We start from the raw sequence: 18,935 nt of genomic DNA on the forward strand, positions 1-18,935 counted from the left end.
GAACAGCCAAATCGAAGAGATGCATAGGGCAGGGAATAAGAGAAAGGGGTACAGAGAGCTTCCATGCTCTCTCTGGACACTTCATTCTTCTAAAACCTAGATATGTTCACCAACTCAGATGCTTTCTGAAGCCGTGCAGGTACCACCAAGAGTCATTTTATCAGTCAAAATGTGGTATGATAGAAAGGATTTTATCATGAGTAACAGAAGGTGATTCTCTCGCTTTCATTTCTAAGAAAACTACAAATATTTGGGGAGCTTTGTGTCAGGAAACCAGAACAAAGACAAAATATATATCTCTTATAATTTCTTTACAACTTCTTATAAGAAATTGTAAAATATCACAATGATATTTATATTATGAATAGATAAATGAATTATGCCATTCATACAATAATATACTATTCAGCAATTGATACCATGAAGTCCAGATACACACAACAATGTACATTAATCTCAGAGCAATTATTAAGTAGTAGTAGTCAAACTTAAATGGGCTAGATACACACATATAAGGTTTTGAGATACCCAATAACATAGGGATGGAAAACAAATACATAATTGCCAGATTCTGGAGTAAAAGTAGTTGACTACAGAATGTAATGAAACAACATTCTAAAAGGGATACAGGGATACAACTGTTATACATCTTGATTTGGGTGGTGATTATGACTTCACTGTTCTGTCAAAAATGTTAACTACAATAAAAAGAGAATATTATTTGATGTAATTACACCTAAAAAATTATAAAGAGGCAATATTATGTAAAACTTGAGATAAATCCTCAATAAAATGAACAAGATATTTGAAAAAATGCAAACTATCAAAGATATCCCAAAAAGAGACAACAAAAAAACTTTATATCTACTATTGAAACCGTACTTATATGAAGAAAATTTAAAACTAAAATTGTGAAACCTAGTAGATGATGAACTGTATCATGCATATAGATTTAAAATTCAACTATAAAGAATAAAATTTCTCTGTCTATCTATCTATCTATCTATCTATCTACCTACCTATCTATCCATCTATCATCTATCATCTATCATCTATCTATCGTCACTATCTATCATCTGTATAGCAATTATAATAAACTTCCAACATTGTTTTTTATGGTAACTGATAATTCTAAAAGGAAAAACAGCAAGGATAAGAACTATGCTTATTAAAAATTATAACAAAGCACTTTCTCTTTTATTCTTTTCCTATATAAAAGATGTGTAATTGTTCATGAATAGAAAAATAAAACAGAATAGAGAACGAAATGCAAGCAAATTGAGATATATGCAACTATGACATACAAAAAAATGGAAATAGAACTCTGAATAAATGAGTTTTTACACTGCTATGAAGAAATACCTGAGACTAGCTAATTTATAAAGCAAAGAGGTTTAATTGACTCACATTTCCACGTGGCTTGGGAACCTCAGGCAATTTACAATCATGGCAGAAGAGGAAGCAGGAGTCTTCTTCATAAGACAGCAAGAGAGATAAGTGCAAATAAGAGAATGCTGGACACTTATAAAATTATCAGATCTCATGAAAGCTCACTTACTGTCATGAGTACAACATGGGAAAAACCACCCCCATGTCCAATCACCACCCTCTCTGAAGATACGGGATTACAGGTCCCTCCCTTGACACATGGGGATTACAATTCAAGATGAGATTTGAGTGGAGACACAGAACCAAACCATATCAGGAGTGTTTAATAAATTTATAAATATTTTTATTTTTGTAATATTTAAAAACAGCATTTAGTCTCTTTCATACACTACACAAAAATATTTTCTTTTTGAAATGAAGGCTTAAATACTAACAGCAAAACTTCAGAATGATAAAGAGCTTTTTAAACAAGATACAAAACACATAAATCAATAAATTAAAGATAAATAAGTTTGACAGGAACTAAATTTAAAATGCCAGTTTATCAAAAATTCCCAAAAGAAAATGAGCAGACAATCCATAACCTGGAAAAACAAGTATAGAATAAAAATAAAGTTGATTATTGGTTAATATCCTGAAATTTTAAAGAACTCCTAAATTAAAAATATAGAAATCCATGATTATAATGATCAAATGCATATCCAAGAATTTCTGGGAAAGAAGAAAGTTTGGACAATAAACATAAACAACAACAAAAAAGGCCAATCATATTAGTGATCACTGAAATAAAAAATAAAAACAGAAAATATTATTTTATCTTAAATTGGTCAAAAATTTGAATGTCATATTATCAAGTTTTGATGAGGATGTAAAACAGCAAGATTTGTTATAGAAGGTTGAATCTCATTCCTAGGTATTTACCTTAGATAACTTTTACACAGGCTCAATGAATAATTTTAACTACATTCATAGCAACATTGACTATATGAGTAAAAGCTATAGAAATTTCCTAATTGAATATAATATCTTATAGGATAATCATATAATAAAATACTCTGCACTTGTGAAATTTAAAAACTACAATTATATGGATTAATATAAATGAATTCCATAAAACATATAGTGTAGCACAAAAGACAGGTACCAAAAAAAAAAAAAAAAATAGGAACAACATAATATAATTTATACACCTTTTAAAATTTCTAAAACAAAAATTAAGTGTGGAATTCTTTATAATAACGCCATAAGTGTTTTGAAAACAAAGTATTATAGTATTATAATAGTGGCAAAGTACCATTTAACTGTAATATGAAAGACATAGGTAGTATTTTATAAAAAGCTAGTTTTTAGATTCTTGTTTATTTATTATTAACTTTATAACTTACATATCTTAAATCTAAAAATTTATATGAATTAAATATTTTAAATAATAAATTTTAAAATTAACTGATATATTTGTATATAAATAATACAGGTTTTGTTCAGTCATAATTATTTAGCTATATAGACAACAGTTGAGGTTGCTTACTTAAGACTTTAAAAAGCGGAGTAGAACTTAGAATGTATAAATATGAGTAAACATGTTAAAGTAATCAAAGAAAGCATGCACATTCGTTTAATCACATAACAAAAGTATTTTTTATTTGACAGTGATTTTCATTAATGGTAACTTGAGAATGCTGCAGAAGTCACACAACTGCTTTTTGCAAATGAATTTGCTACCAAAACTAATAAAAAATTAAAAATAAAAAAATGAAAAATTTAAAAATTAAACTTAAAAATATGTAAGTTTATAAAACTGGATGAAATCTTATACATAAATATACGCTTTTCTATTATTTTTAACTTAAAATTTTATTGCTCTCAATTCTTTGCAATTTAATGTTCTAGTTCAAGACAGTTTAGAGTTTGAAGTTAAAGTATCATGACACATTTATTGAACATAAATGACCCACAGTTATGCAACAATTTTTAGATGAAAGTTACTACATAGATCCCACAATCAAAAGGAAGGGATTATACAACAGCAAAAACACTAGGAAGAATAGATCTTTATAGGGTACCAGAAAGATCCATTCAATTGGGAAATTTTTATATATTTCAGATCAATAAATTTAACAATTTAGAAATAAGCACAAAATCCTTGAAAACCTCCAAATACTTCATATATATTAAAAAATTAATTTTGTGGGCCAGTTGCAATAGTTCATGTCTATATTCTCAGGACTTTGGGAGATTGAGGCAGGAGGGTCTCTTGAGGTCAGGGGTTTCAGACCAGGTCAACACATTTACGAAATTTAGCTGGTTCTAGCTAGTCAGGAGGATCATTTGGGTCCAAGAGTCCTATTTACTTAGAAGGCTGAGGTAGGAGGATTGCTTGAGTTCAGAAGTTTCAGGCTGCAATGAGCTATGATTGAACCACTGCACTCCAGACAAGGTGAGAGTGAGATCCTATCTCTAAAAGAAATAAAAGAAAAAAAGGAAAGTAAGAAAACAATTGCAATTCTAATTTTTCCCAAGGGATATTTTAGTCTTAGATAACTTCACTGGTGAATTTTATCAAGCATTCAAAGATTAAATAATATAAGCCTTGTGCAAATTCTTGTCAGGTAGGCATATCCATTATATCAAACCATACACAACCTCACAAGGAAAGAAAAAGAACAACATTTTTTATTAACAGTGTTTCAAAATTCCTTAAGAGAATCATAACAAAATTAAATCAATAGTACATTGTACGAGTTTTAGCTTTCTCTTCAAAGGATTGATAAGTGAGTGTGCAGAAATAAACTGGCAAGAGACAAATTAACAGGAGAGAGGGCATACAAAATGTATTAATTTTCAAGTGCACAGGAGTTGTACAAAGTATAAAACTCAAAGTAGGGCCAGATGGTTGAAGCTTAAATACCCTATTCATAGGGGAGAGGAAAATGAGGGAGGCAGGCAATTTTAGCAAAGGAGTAAATTATTTTTAGGGGAGATGAATGAGAAAAGAACAAAGTATAGCCTGGGATTAAGTTCCTCTGGTCTCAAGGTGTAGTGTTAACTCGAGTATTCTATCTTGTAAATTAATCTTCTCTGTTTGATGAGATTATGGGAGGTGGCCTGGGATAATTGCATTCCTTCTGGATGAATGTCCCTTATTTGCAAAGGGATGAGAAACTTGTGTGCTGGGAGGAAGGGAGGATGCTTGGTTCTTCCTTAGGTAAAATCACTCAGCATGCCAAAGAACTATACTTTGGAGCATTATTTTTTGAGTCCCAACAATATCATTAAATATTATTTATGTCACTAATACAAGGTTGCTTCAATGTATTTAAAAATCAGTCAATGGAGGAAGAGACAGATCTTCCTTACAGAAGCATTCTGAACAATTCATGAGGCCCCTAGTCCCCAAGGAGGTGGAATATAACCCTCATATCTTTCATATGAGCTGCACTTAATGCCTTCTTTGTAAAGTGTAAAATACGTAAAGGGGAGCAAATGGATAACTTATCAGCGGAGAAATATTACTAAACTACCTTAGCCAGACAATCATCGTCAAGATCCCAACATCTATACTGCTAATTATGTTGGTGGTATGTACCCATGAAATTACGGGATGAAAATAATAACTAACCTATGTGGTATTCCTTCTCAAAACTCTGGCCAAAACAAGAGATAAACATTGGCACATTCCAATTAGGATGATTTAACAAAATGCCTGTCCAGTATATTTCAAAACTGTTAACATCATTATAAACAGGAGAAGCAAAAAGGAGCTGAAGGAGACATGACAACTAAATGCAGAATGGTATTCTAGATGGGATCCTGCTATAAAATGATATTAAAAGTGTGCTTAGGATGTCCAAAATGAGGGAGTAGAGGCAATTTGGCATCAGTCTCCCTAACAGAAAACCAAAACAGTATCAAGATTGTAACCAGAAATATCACAGTTATAATTTGACACTGGGAAAATCTGAGGGAACATAAAGAAGTGAAAAACCACTAGCAAAAGGTAAGAGAAATGGACCTCTCTAATCAGAATAAGCCTCCCCACGTTTGCCAGGTCCAGTGCAGGAAAGTTCCCCCTGATCTCATGGTTTCTACACCAGAAAAAGTAAGATCAAGGTGGAAAGTCAGGTTTCCCAACATCTTGGGTTCTTCCACGGGAAAATCATCTCTTACTTACCACATGGGAAGCATTGCAAGTGTCTGCAGGTTAAAACTTATGAGGGCAGCTAGGGACAAATCATGGAAATGAGGCTAGAATCTGCCATTGTGTAAAACTTGGTGAACTGCTTTGCATCTCAAGTAAAGGAAATGCCAAATCAGAGTGGCTGTTCTGCAGCATACTATAGGAGGTGTGCTGCATGGGTCCTCTAGGCACAAAGCCCTGGAAAACCTTTCCACACAGCTGGAATATTCCCATTGGGATCCCCCATCCCATCTGGGACAACAATGTTCCAAACTTAATTTAGGAATTTGGCAAATCTGCGCTAAGGATGCCATCTAGCACCAAAAAGGAAAAACAGGAAAGTATGACTTCCCCAAATGAACAAAACAAAGCCGGTGACTGATCCTGATGAAATGGTAATGTGTGAGCTCTCAGAACAATAATTCAAAATAACATTTTGAGAAAACTCAGAAAATTGTGAGATAATACAACAAATTTAGAAATTTCTCAGAGAAATTTAATAAAGTAATTTAAAAATAAAATTAATCAAATATAAATCCTAGAGTTGAAAAATGCAACAGTCAAACTGAAAGTGCATTGGAGGGATGGCTTTCAACAGCAGAAGAAAAGAATCTGTAGTTCGAAGACTGATTATTTAATAAATATACAGTCGTGGAAGAAAAAATTAAAAGAATGAAAATGTACGAAGAATGCTTACAAGATCTAGAGTACAGCTTCAAAAAACAAATATATGCTATTGACTTTCAATAGATTGTTAAAAAAAATCAAGGATTAAAGAAGTTATTGAAACAAATAATAACAGAAAATATTCCAAATACAGAAAAAAGATCTAAATATCCAGGTACAGGAAGGTCAAAGATCATCAAAGAAATTCATTTCAAATAAGACTACTTCCAGGCATAAAATAATCAAACTCTCAAAAGTTAAGGACAAACGAAAAATCCTAAAAGCAGAGAGAGAAAGAAAATAAATGAAATATAAAGGAGATTCAATTCATTTGGCAATAGACTTCTCCATGAAAACTATACAAGCCATGAGGGAGTAGAGTTAACATATTCAAAGTGCTGAAGAAGAAAAAAAAATCTGCTGCCCTAGAATATTGTGTTCAGCAAAACTCTCTTTGAAACATGGTGTAGAGATACTTTCCCAAACAAACAAACAAACAAAAGCTGAGGGAACTCATAACCACTAGACTTTTCTTACAAGTAATGAAAAAAGGAGTTATTTAATGTAAAACAAATAGCTGCTAATTTGCAACAAGAAAATATCTGAAGGTATAAAACTCACTAGTAAAAGTAAGTAGAGATAAATTCAGAATACTTTAATAGTGTATTTATGGTATACAAACCACATATATATTTAATATGAATAATAAAGAAACAAACATATCACATATCATAATGGCAACAATTTGTTATGAGATAGGATGTACGAAAAGACAGCACAAAGTCAAAATTAGGAGCAGAAGAAGTTAAAGCATGAAACTTTTTACTTTTCTCTTTGTTGTTTCTTTTCTTTTTATGATCAAAAGTTAAGTTGTCATCAGTCTAAAATAACTTTTCATAATATTAAGGTGTTTTTTTTTTTTTTTTGTAAACCTGTAAACCTCATGGCAATCAAAAAGCAAAAAGCTAAAATAGATACACTAAAAATAAAAAGAGAATTTAAAACATACTACCAGAAAAAAATTACTTAATTGCAAAGGAAGACATATAATAAAATAAAAAAGAAAGAGTAGTTACAAAATAATCAATTGAGTGTGAGTAGACTAATTCTCCAGTAAAAAGAAATTATGTCTTAATAGATGTAAAACAAGATTCTTAATGGATGAAAAACAAGACCCTAAGTATATAGTTCTTTTCTTGTTTTTCATCCATTCCGAGTTTCCTACAAGAAACTTAACTTTTCCAATAAAGCTACACAGACTGAAAGTGAAAGGCTGGAAAAAGATACTCCATGCAAATAGAAACCAAAAATGATCAAAATGAACAATACTTATATCAGATAAAACAGACTTTAGGTTACGTGCAGTGGTTCATGCCTGAAATCCCATCACTTTGGGAGCCCAAGGCGGGTAGATCACGAGGTCAGGAGATCGAGACCATCTTGCCTAACACAGTGAAACCCCATCTCTACTAAAAATACACACACACAAAAAAAATAGCTAGATGTGGTGGTACAGGCCTGTAGTCCCAGCTACTCGTGAGACTGAGGCAGTAGAATCACTTGAACTCAGGAGGTGGAGGTTGCAGTGAGTTGAGATCACACCACTGCACTACATACAGCCTGGGCCACAGAAAGAGGTTCCATCTCAAAAAACAAAACAAAACAAAATAAACAAAAAGTAAAAACAGACTTCAAGTCAAATCTGAAAAAGGCTATTTTATAATGATAAATTGGTCAATTCAGCAAGAGGACATAACAATTTTTATAAACATGTATATGCACACATATGTAAAGCAAATGTTAATAGATCTGAAGGGAGGGATAGAATGCAATACAATAATAGTAGAGGACTTAAACACTCCACTTTCATCAATGGACAAATCATCAGACAGAAAATCAACAAATAAATATTAGAATTTAACTTCACTCTAGACCAAATGGATCTAACTGACCTTTACAAAATACATTATTCAATTGCTATAGAATATAGATTATTCTCATAAGCATATAGAACATTTTCCAAGATAGAAGATATGTTAGTCTACAAAACAAGTTTCATAAATTCCAAAAAGTTGAAATCATATTAAATATCTTTTATTACCACAATGAAATAAATGTACAATTAAATAATGAGATTAACTTTGTAAACTATGCAAATATATGAAAATTAAACAAGGTGCTCCTCAACAATCAATGGGCCAATGAAGAAATTAAGAGGGAAATTCGAAAAGTTCTCAAAACAGATAAAAATGAAAATGCCACATACCCCAAAGCAATGCTAACAGGACAGATTATAGCAGTAAATGCTTACATCAAAAAAGTAGAAAGACTTCAAATAAACTACCCGATGATGCACCTCAAAAAACTAGAAATGCGAAAAAAAAAAAAAAACCAAATTAGTAGGAGGAAAGAAATAAGATCAGAGCAGAAATACAGAAAATAAGGACTTAAAAATAACAAACTATCAACAAAACCAAAAGTTAGCTTTTTGAAAAGATAAATAAAATTGACAAACCTTAAATAGTCTAAGAAAAAAGAGAGAAGGCCCAAGTAAAATCATAGATGAAAAAGTAGACATTATATCTAGTATAACAGAAATACAAAGAATTATTGGAGAATATTGCCAGCAACTATATATCAACAATAGAAAAACCCAGAAGAAATGAACAAATTCCTGAACACACACAATCTACCAGACTGAACCAAGAAGAAATGCAAAGTCTCAACAGACCAATAACAAGAAACAAGATAATAACAAGTCTCTCACCAATGAAAAGCCTGGGACCTGGATCTGATGGCTTCACTGATGAAATTTAAGAAGAAAGTAATACCAATTCTGCTAAAACAATTTCAAAAAAAAAAAAAATTAGGAAACGAAAACTTCTAAACTTATTATATAAGACCAGCATTATCTTTATACAAAAACTAGACAATGACATAATTAAAAAAGAAAACTCCAGGACAACATTTTTGGTGAATATAAATGCAAAAGTCTTCAAAAAAGAAAATACTAGCAAACCAAATTTGACAGCACATCAAGAAGATAATACACAATGGTCAAGCAAAATTTATCCCAGGGAGGCAAGGATGATTCAATATACACAAATAAATAAATGTAATACATCACATTAACAGAATGAAAGAGAAAAACCATATGACTATATTAATACATGCTGAAAAAGAGTTCTACAAAATTCAATATCTCTTCATGTTAAAAACTCTCAACAAACTGGGTATGGAAGAAAAATACCTCATAAAAAGGCCATGTAAGGCAAAACTCAGCCAGTACCATATTCAGTAGAGAAAAATAGAAAGTTCTCTAAAATCTAGAACAAGAAAAGAATGCCCATTTTCACTACTGTTATTTAACATTGTATCAAAAGCCCTAGCCAGATAAATTGGGCAAGAGAAAAAATTTAAAGGCATTTAAATTGGAAAGAAATAAGTCAAATTGATGTTTGCAAATGACATCTTCTTTTGTTTAGCAGTTATTTTAAGTTTGGGGTACATGTGCATGTTTGTTATATAGGTAAACTTGTGTCATGGGTTTTTTTATAAAGATTATTTGCCCCCCAGGTATTAAACCTAGTACCTATTGGTTATTTTTCCTGATCCTCTCTCTCCTCCCTCCCTTCACCCTACGATAAACCACAGTATGTGGATATGATATTATATTTAGAAAAACTTAAAGCCTCCACCAAAAACGTGTCAGAACAGAAAAACTAAGCCACTAAACTTGCAGGAGACAATATCAGCATACAAATATTACTGTTAGAAGTAACAGTACCTGTTAGAAGTAATAATAATATTTGTATGCTGATTTTGTATCCTGCAAGATTGTTCACGGATTGTTCAAATACTACCGTTACTTCAAAAAGTTTCAAATATTGTTCACTGAGTGTTCAAATATATTCTAACAGTAATATTTGAACAATCAGTGAACCATCTGAAAAAGAAATAAAGGAACAATTTCACTTGTACTAGTTACAAAAAAAAATTTAAAAGACATAAGAAAAAATGTAATCAAAGAGGTAAAAGCTCTCAACAATAAAAACTATAAAACACTGATGAAAGAAAGTGAAAAAGACATGAAATATGGAAAGATATCTCATGTTCATGGATTGGAATAATTAATTTTGTTAAAATGTCCATTCTTAACCCAATGTAATCTACAGGTTCAATGCAATGTGTACCAAAATACCATGACATTCTTTACAGAAGTAGAAAAAAAAAATCTTAAAATTTGTATGGAACCACAAAAGACCCTGAATAGCCAAAGCAATCCAGAGCATAAACAACAAAGCAGGGGCATCATGCAACCTGATTTCAAAGTACAGTTGACCCTTGAACAACACAAGTTTGAACAGTTCAGGTCCATTTATATCTGAATTTTCTTCTGCTGCTGCCACCTGTACGACAGCAAGACCAACTATTCTGATTTTTCTTCCTTTTCCTCTCCTTACTCAATGCAAATACAACAAGAATACTTTTATGATGATCTGCTTTCACTTAAGGAATAGTAACTATATTTTGTCTTTCTTATGAATCTTAATATTTTCTTTTCTTTACATTAGCTTATTGAAATAATGCAATATATGATAAATAATATATATGCTAATACATTATGTTATTAGTAAGGCTTCTGGTCAATATTAGGCTATTACTACTTTCATTTTTGGGAAGTCAAAAATAAAATAATTTTCAAATGTGTGAGAGTTGGCACTTCTAACTCCCTGTGTTGTTCAAGATTCAACTATAACTACAAAGGTATAGTAACCAATGTGGTATGGCACTGACATGAAAATAGATACACAGACCAAAGAAAAAGAATAGAGAACTCAGAAATAGATCTTCATATTTACAGCCAACTCATTTTTGACAAAGGTACTAATAATAAATATTGGGGAAGCAATGGTCCCCTTAATGGTATTGACTAGATATCCTTATGCAGAACAATTAAACTAGAACCTTGTCTTTCCCTATGCATAAAAGTCAAATGAAGAGATAAAATATTTAAATGTAAGACCCAAAACTATCAAACTACTGGAGGAAATCATTAGGAAAACACTTCAGGACATCTATTGGTCTGAGCAAAGATTTTTGTGGTAAGACCTCAAAAGCACAGGCAACAAAAGTGAAAGTAGACAAATGGGATTACACTAAGCTAATTGAACTTCTGCAAAGCAAACAATCAACAGAATGAAGAAACAACCTACAGAATAGGAGAAAATATTTGTAATCTATCTGACAATAAATCAATAATCAGAACATATAAGGACCTCATACAACTCAATAGCAACCCCCCAAAAAAATCTGATTTAAAAATGAGCAAATGATCTGAACAGACATCTCTCAAAAGAAGACCTACAATTGGTCAGCAGGTATTTCTGTTTATGTAATCAACTAGAGACTCAGAAGTAGATTTGCACACATGGTAAAAAAAATTAGATAAAAGTATCAAAATAGTTTAATGAGAAGAGAAAACATTTTCTGACAAATGATGCTGGAAATACTGGGTAAATGTAGGAATCAAAAATGAATTCAATCCCATTATAATTTGAGATGAAAACTAGACCAAGTGGTATGGTTATAACCATATAACTTCTAGTATAAACACAGGAAACTATAATTATAATTCTGTGAAAAGCAAATATTTCTTAGAACCAAATAAGTAATGTCATAGATTAAATAATGACCCCATGAAGATGTATATGCTCTAATTTCATGAAACTATGAACATGTCACTTTACATGTCACTTCTTATAGCATGGAAAGAAGACTTTGCAGATGTGATTAAGAATCCTGAGATGGAATGTGGGTGACAGAAGATCCACCAGGGAGTCTTGGCCAGCAAGAGGGTCCCAACCTGAAAGAGGGGGTGTGCAGAAATAAAGAGAGACAGAAAAGCTGGGGTCTTGAGGACTGAAAAGGCAATGCCTAAACAGCGAATTAATTTTTGTCCATGGTCTCAATATATACCTTAAGATCATAGGTGTTTAGGTGTTTACACAATCAACAATGGAAAGTTACAAAATATAAGATCACGAAAACAATCTTAAGCATGACATTCAAGGATCATAAAAGTGGGCAGGTGGTATGCTTTATCTGTTTTTACCAAAACACACTTTTGTAAATAACAATACCTAAGAGTCACAAGCTAAGCCATAAAGTCATTATCTAGGGTTCAAGGCAGTCATGCGGATAAAGTTAAACTTCTTGAAAAGTAAAGTCATAAAGGCCATGCAGAGGCCTAGTGGAGACATAATGTCTGACAAAACCACACGACCCTTGCCCAAGCGTCATTGCAGTCAGAAGTAGAAACTTTTGCAACATCAGTCATTTCTTAGTTCCTTCTTTCCCATAGCTTGACTGCCTCCAGCAGGAAACTGTGTTTGGGCTCAAGCTCACCGTCTGGTGAGGCCCACACATTAAAGGGGGGCCTCACACGGGAGCGTTCCCCACAATGGAAAGAACGCTGAATTTTCAGGCTAGAACCAATATATTCAAAGGGGCTCCTGTATGAGGGATAGAAGAGGGGCAGACTCAAAGTAGATGTGACAAAGGAAGCAAGGTTAGAGTAATTCAAGGAAGGAGCATGAGTTACCGAATGCAGAAAACCTTTTCAAATTGGAAAAGGAAACACAATGGATTTCCTTACAGAGCCTCCAGAAGGAGAGCAGTCCAGCAAACACATTTTCTTTATTCTGACTTCCAGAAATGTAGAATAATGTTACTGTTATTTTAAGCTACAAAATTTCTACTAATTGGTTATAGCAGCAATAGGAAACTAATGCAAGTCTGTTAAAAATACAAATGTATAAATTTCATGTAAAAAATCACTTATGCTCCTCCAAAGACATCAATAAAAAAGTCAATAGGTAAGTCTCAGTCAGGGAATATATAATCAAACACACACACACACACAGAAAGAGGGAGATAGGAAGGGTTGCTAGTACTTATAACAATACATGGTGTTACAAAGTAATGAAATACTAACACATGGGGAATATGAATTAATCTCAAAATCATTGTATGAGTGTAAGGAATCAGACACAAATAGTACATAGTTTAGATTTTCACTTATAAGTTTTAAGAACAGAGGCGAAAGTAATATGTGTGTGTCTCTGTATGTAGGGGACCTGTATGTGTGCATAAAATCAGACAACTCTCATTCAGAACATAAAATATCTCCTATAATCCAATAATAAAAACTAATAAAAATGAATACTATATAAAAGAAGATGTATAATGGGCATTGTATATGATAATGCTTTCAGCATTATTCATAAACAGAAAAATACAACTTTAAACTATAATGTCATACAAAGTTGATCTATCACCAGAAACTCACAAGGGCAACTAAAATAAAAAACTGATACTACCAGGTGTTGATGAAAATATGGAGCTACTGGAACTATAATTCATTGCTGGTGCAAGTATAACCAGGTTGGGCACAGTGGGTCATGCCTGTAACCCCAGCACTTTGGGAAACCAAGGTGGGTGGATCATGAAGTCAGGAGTTCAAGATTAGCATGGCCAAGATGGTGAAACTCTGTCTCTACTAAAAATATGAAAATTAGCCAGACACAGTGGCAGGTGCCTGTAATCCCAGCTACATGAGAGGCTGAGGCAGAACAATTGCTTGAATCTGGGTGGGAGAGGTTGCAGTGAGCTGAGATCGTGCAAGTGCACTCTAGCCTGGGCAATAGAGTGAGACTCCATCTCAAAAAAAAAAAAAAAAAAAAAAAAAAAAAAGAAAAAGAAAAAGTACAACCAAAGGAGACCCAGGATGAGTAGCTTCTATCTGCCCTCAGGTCATCTTGCTGTCTGCCTGAGTCTAGCTGTGTCCAGGGTTTTTATGGGCTTCAGATGGGAGAAAATGCATGCTGATTGGTTCCATAGGTGGCCATGGGCAGCTGAAAAAGCACCATAAGTTCTCATTCTGATCTGCAGAACAGGCATCCCAGCCCCTATGCTTCAGGCCTTCCCTGGCTTGAAGGTAGGGCCTCACTGGGGAACCACTCCTTTCCCCGCTGGAAACTGTCTGCTTCCTGCCACCATCAACTTGCCATCTAAGGCAGCCCAGACTGTGCCAAGGGGTACCTGCAGGCCCGCATGGAGCTTCCATCACCCTTGCTTGGCCTCCCTTCTGTGCTCATAGATGCCCCTAGTCCAAAGGGGCCCGAGGCTGCAGGGGCCTGTTATGTCAACACTGCCCCAAGTGTGCACATACCCAGCCAGGTTGCAACTATGCCTGGGCTCAGCCTCAACATTGCTCCAAAATTAGAGTGGGCACCAGGAGCCAGGGGAGGCCAGGCAGCAGAAGCAGGCACTTCTCAGTCTGGGGGAAAGGGGGCTTCCCAGATTCCTGAGAACACAGGGATGGCCAGATCCATAGCCTTGGCTAGCAGGCTACAGCTACATCTGGGAGTGTGTAGCTCCCACCCCTCCAACTCAGACATACAGCCCGGTGGCACCTCCCTCTCTACAACTGGCATCATAGCAGCAGCTGCTCCAGATGGGTGGCTTCTGCCATGAATTTCATAGAATCTAGTTAGGAACCAGACATTTTCTAGACCCCCCTTGGGATTATAGGCATGGATGTGGTACTGGTGCCACTTGCTTATTTTCTTGTTGGCCTCCTCAATGTACTTCACACTTTTCTCCTCCCATATGGCCTTACTGCCAAAGTTAGTGTGGCAGCCTGTACCATGTCAGTTCCCAGGAATGGGCTTCGGGTGAAAGGTTGCTGCTCTCACCTCAAAGTCTTCACATACATGACACAATATGAAACGGGCCACCTGGAGATGATCTCCCATGCTGATTCCTTCATAGGGTCTGATTTGGAATTCCCATTGGGCAGGCATGACATCAACATTAGTTCCTGAAATCTTGACTCCAGCATACAAGCAGGTTTTGTAATGAGCCTCCAAGATGTTCCTGCTATAGGCTTTGTCTGCTCCCACAGTACAATGATAGGGAACCTGGTGTCACAAAAAGCCATTGAAAGACCAACCAAAGGGCTGCCCATCTGTCTCCCTGAGGGTATATTTCTGCTCTATGCCAAAGCAGAGGTGCTGGTTGCTCACCATGTCCATTACCCATTACAGATATATTTGAAAACTTCACAGAAGACCAGCGTGTTATGTGCTGGTTGCTCACCGTGTCCATTATCCATTTACAGATGTGCCTCAAATTGGTCTCTGCAGGCTTTCAACTGTATTTGAAAACTTCACAGAAGACCAGCTTGTTATGGTCCTTGTGGAAAGAGTCCTGAAACACGGCAGCGGGCATAAGATACACGTCACTGTTGGAGCTTTCAGACTGTAAAGTACTAGAGTCATCAAAATTCCACTCAGGCAACTCTTTCACACACTTGGGCCCACTGTCCAGGGTACGGATCTTGCAGCACAGTCCTTCTCCACCAACACTGATCCTGATACACATGGCCTGGACTTTCTCACCCTGAGGCAGGGACATGTACACCTGCTTGATGCTTTTGTTTAAGCAGGAACTTGCTGAAGGATTCGTGATGGACAGGTGTTCTGCGGGCTGAGTTGGCAGGTAAAGGTAGGCCTAGAGCAGGTGGGTAAAGATGGGGAGGGAAAAGAGGGGCCTGCTGTGATGCTCAGACCTCCACTCTTCCATGCTTGGCTCTGCCTCCGTAGATTAAAAGTCATCTCTAGATCACTTATAATAGCCAATATGATATAAATGTTATGTAAACACTTGTTATATTGCTTTGATTAGGGAATAATACAAGAAAAATAATCTGTACATGTTCAATACAGACACATTTTTTTTCCCAAATATTTTTTACTCTTGGTTGGTCAAACCCAAGGATGCCAAACCTATGGACAGGAAGAGCTGATGGTGTTTACAAGAATCCACAGTGTTACAAAGTAAGGAAATGCTAACACATGTGGCAACCTGGATTAAACTCAAAAGTATTATATAAGTGAAAGGAATCAGACATAAATGGTACACAGTTTATGTAGTCACTCATAAATTTTAAGAAAAGAGGTAGAAGTAACATGGCATGATAGAGATCAGAGCACTGTTTGCTTCTGGGGTGTGGAAAATTGACCCTAAAGGAACATAAGAAAATTTTCAGAGGTTAATAAAAATGTTCTGTGAGGAGTGGGCTTAACAGGTGTGTTCCTTAGTCAAAACACATTTAGGTGAACTTATAATTCATGGATTTACCTTAATTATTTTAAAACAGAAAATAGTATTTATTTCTTAGAAAAGTGTTTCTGGAGTTGGTTAGGTTAAAAGAGAAGTAATGCATTTCATTATCAACCTTGCGTTACTCTTACTTTTAAAATATCAAATATTTTTTCATTTTAAAAACTAAGAAATGTATGAAGTGTAATAATAAAGTAAATTAAGCAAAAAGAATAAATTTTCAGTGGTAGATATGGCGAGCCTTTAAATAAGCTTTAAACAGAAGTGATAGATTTTAGAATTAAAATTTACCTTTTGTTTTCCTGAGTATTGGCCATTGCCCTGGCTTACCCTACTTTCACTACTTAAAGGAACATTTAAATGTGTTACAGATGGAATGCAAAAAGAAATACCTAAGCACTGTTTGTTGACATTCAAGTTGGATTATGCACAAAACAATAGCTTTGAAAGTCCGGCTATTATCTTAAGAATGGATTTTCCAAATTCTTTATTCTCCTTTACCATATCAATAAATGTACTTAAGAGGACTCCAGTAATTCAGGTTTCCTGTGGCAGGAGAGGACACAAGATTCAGCTGTGTCAGCTAAGCAAAAAGAATAAAGAGTAGAAGCAAAGCCAGCTGATTTCCCAGCTTGACGGTATTAGGGGAAAGGAAGAGAGACAAGTATCTATTTTGAGTCCTGATTTCTCACTTTTTGGAAAAGAGGATGATGCATTAGATATGTAAAATAACTTTTGGTGGCAAAAAGATGAGTTATTGGCCCTGCTATCCGTTTAGGAACTGAAAAGAGATCCCTCCCTTTACAACCAAGAGCAGTCTGTGGTTTGGTAACAGCGATTTTACAGCACAGCATTGTAACAAGGTGTCCCAGGCTCTTGGCCTCACTTGCCCAAGGAATGGGGAAAAGGCCCTGGCAGTGGTGAGCTCACTGTTCGTAGAAATATCAGGGACCCAAAGAGTTTAGCAGAAAGCGATTGATTAGGCAGAGAGAGAAAGAGAGAGAGCTCCCACATCGCCCTAGGAGGGGAATCTGAAGGGGATTTCTGTACAGATAGAGAGGGAAACACCGCCCCCACATTGTTGTGGGAGGGGATCCCAGAGAGGGAATCTCAGAGAGGGAAATCCGCACAGGTAAGAAGGGGCTGTGGGGTTCTAACTTTGAAGTTATTCCTGCCCCATTCACGTTCTTGTCCAATGACAGGAGTTCTTTCAAACATCCTCTGGGTGATTGATCTTCAACTCTGATGCCGGATTGGTTGCCTGGCCGAGAACAGAGGCCTTTCCTTCCAGGGCTTTTAGTGGGCTTTTCAAACCAAGGAGCACACCTGGAATTTTACCTAGCCGGCAGGGGAAAGTTAGACAAATAACTCTCTCTAGGTTCCTAGTCAGGGAGGTGGACGGAGGCACAACGCTGGGAAGTGCTTGCCTTTGAAACCACGCCCGTTGTGGACCCGTGAAGACAGTTTTTTTCTTTAACACAGTCCCTCAACATGATCAGGCAAAATAAGGCTGTGAAGTCTAACTCTTTGAGCTGCTTATAATTCTTTTGTAGCATAGAGATTGCAGCTCTTGATAAAGAGAGTCAGAAAGGGTCAACAACAAAGTGCAACAGCAGGTGAAGAAAAAAACTATCCAAATGACTAACGATTTTTATCCCAATGAGAGACTGAGAAAAGAATAGTTATTAAATTATTAAAGAATTGCATGACACAACATTGTTTTTCTCCGTGCTAACTAGTGGATGGATGAGAGGGCAGAAAGAAGACCAAGTAAGTTATAAAAAAACTCTTGTTCTTAATAAGTCTCCCAAACATTGGTGTTTTAGTGGAAGTAAATTTTGCACACTTAAACCCTCATTTAGCCTCATTTTCCACTGCCTGATATTTAAAATATATAAGCATTTTGTTTTAACCTTTTAGTTTGTTTATATTTCTTCTGCTCTTTATTCCTTTCTTTTCTGATAATCTGACTTTGTTCATTTACTACTCTCTAGAGTCTCCTAACATATTATGAAGAATAAAAGAGGATAAGTTGATGTTTTCAATATTGGCAAAGAAAGAACTTGAAAGTAATAGCTTACATGTGATTTTATTTTCTCTTTTATACACTATTTGTGGATGAAAATTTGAGTAACATTTCAAGCCGTTAAGGTACAATTTAACAACATTAAGAAGGTGCCTGGGTGATAATATGTGCCCATAGTAAGGAAAGTGACTAGCTTGCCTGACTCTTTATATATACTAGCTCTTTAATGACACCCAGAACGCTGTATGAATGGCTGGATTGTAAATAAGTCTCCTCTATGCCTTTCTTGTCCTGAAAGTTCATTTCATTTTATCACTGAAAAAAATGTTTAATTGCCTGGATATAACATTTTATTTACTCATTCACCTGCTAAAGGACATCTTGCTTTGGTTATTTCCAAGTTTTGACAGTTATGAATTAAGCTGTTATAAATATCTGTGTGCGGGTTTTCTGTCTATACACATTTTCATCTCATTTGGGTAGCATTTT

At 35.0% G+C, this 18,935-nt stretch overlaps 1 pseudogene; it reads right to left on the bottom strand.

The window, feature by feature from the left end:
* The window catches only part of LOC108311301, a 101,469-nt pseudogene extending 84,035 nt beyond the window's left edge, over nt 1-17,434 (bottom strand).
* Between the last annotated feature and the right edge of the window lie 1,501 nt (nt 17,435-18,935).

Source organism: Cebus imitator, unplaced genomic scaffold (genome assembly GCF_001604975.1).
Source record: "Cebus imitator isolate Cc_AM_T3 unplaced genomic scaffold, Cebus_imitator-1.0 Scaffold113, whole genome shotgun sequence".
Lineage (NCBI taxonomy): Eukaryota > Metazoa > Chordata > Mammalia > Primates > Cebidae > Cebus > Cebus imitator.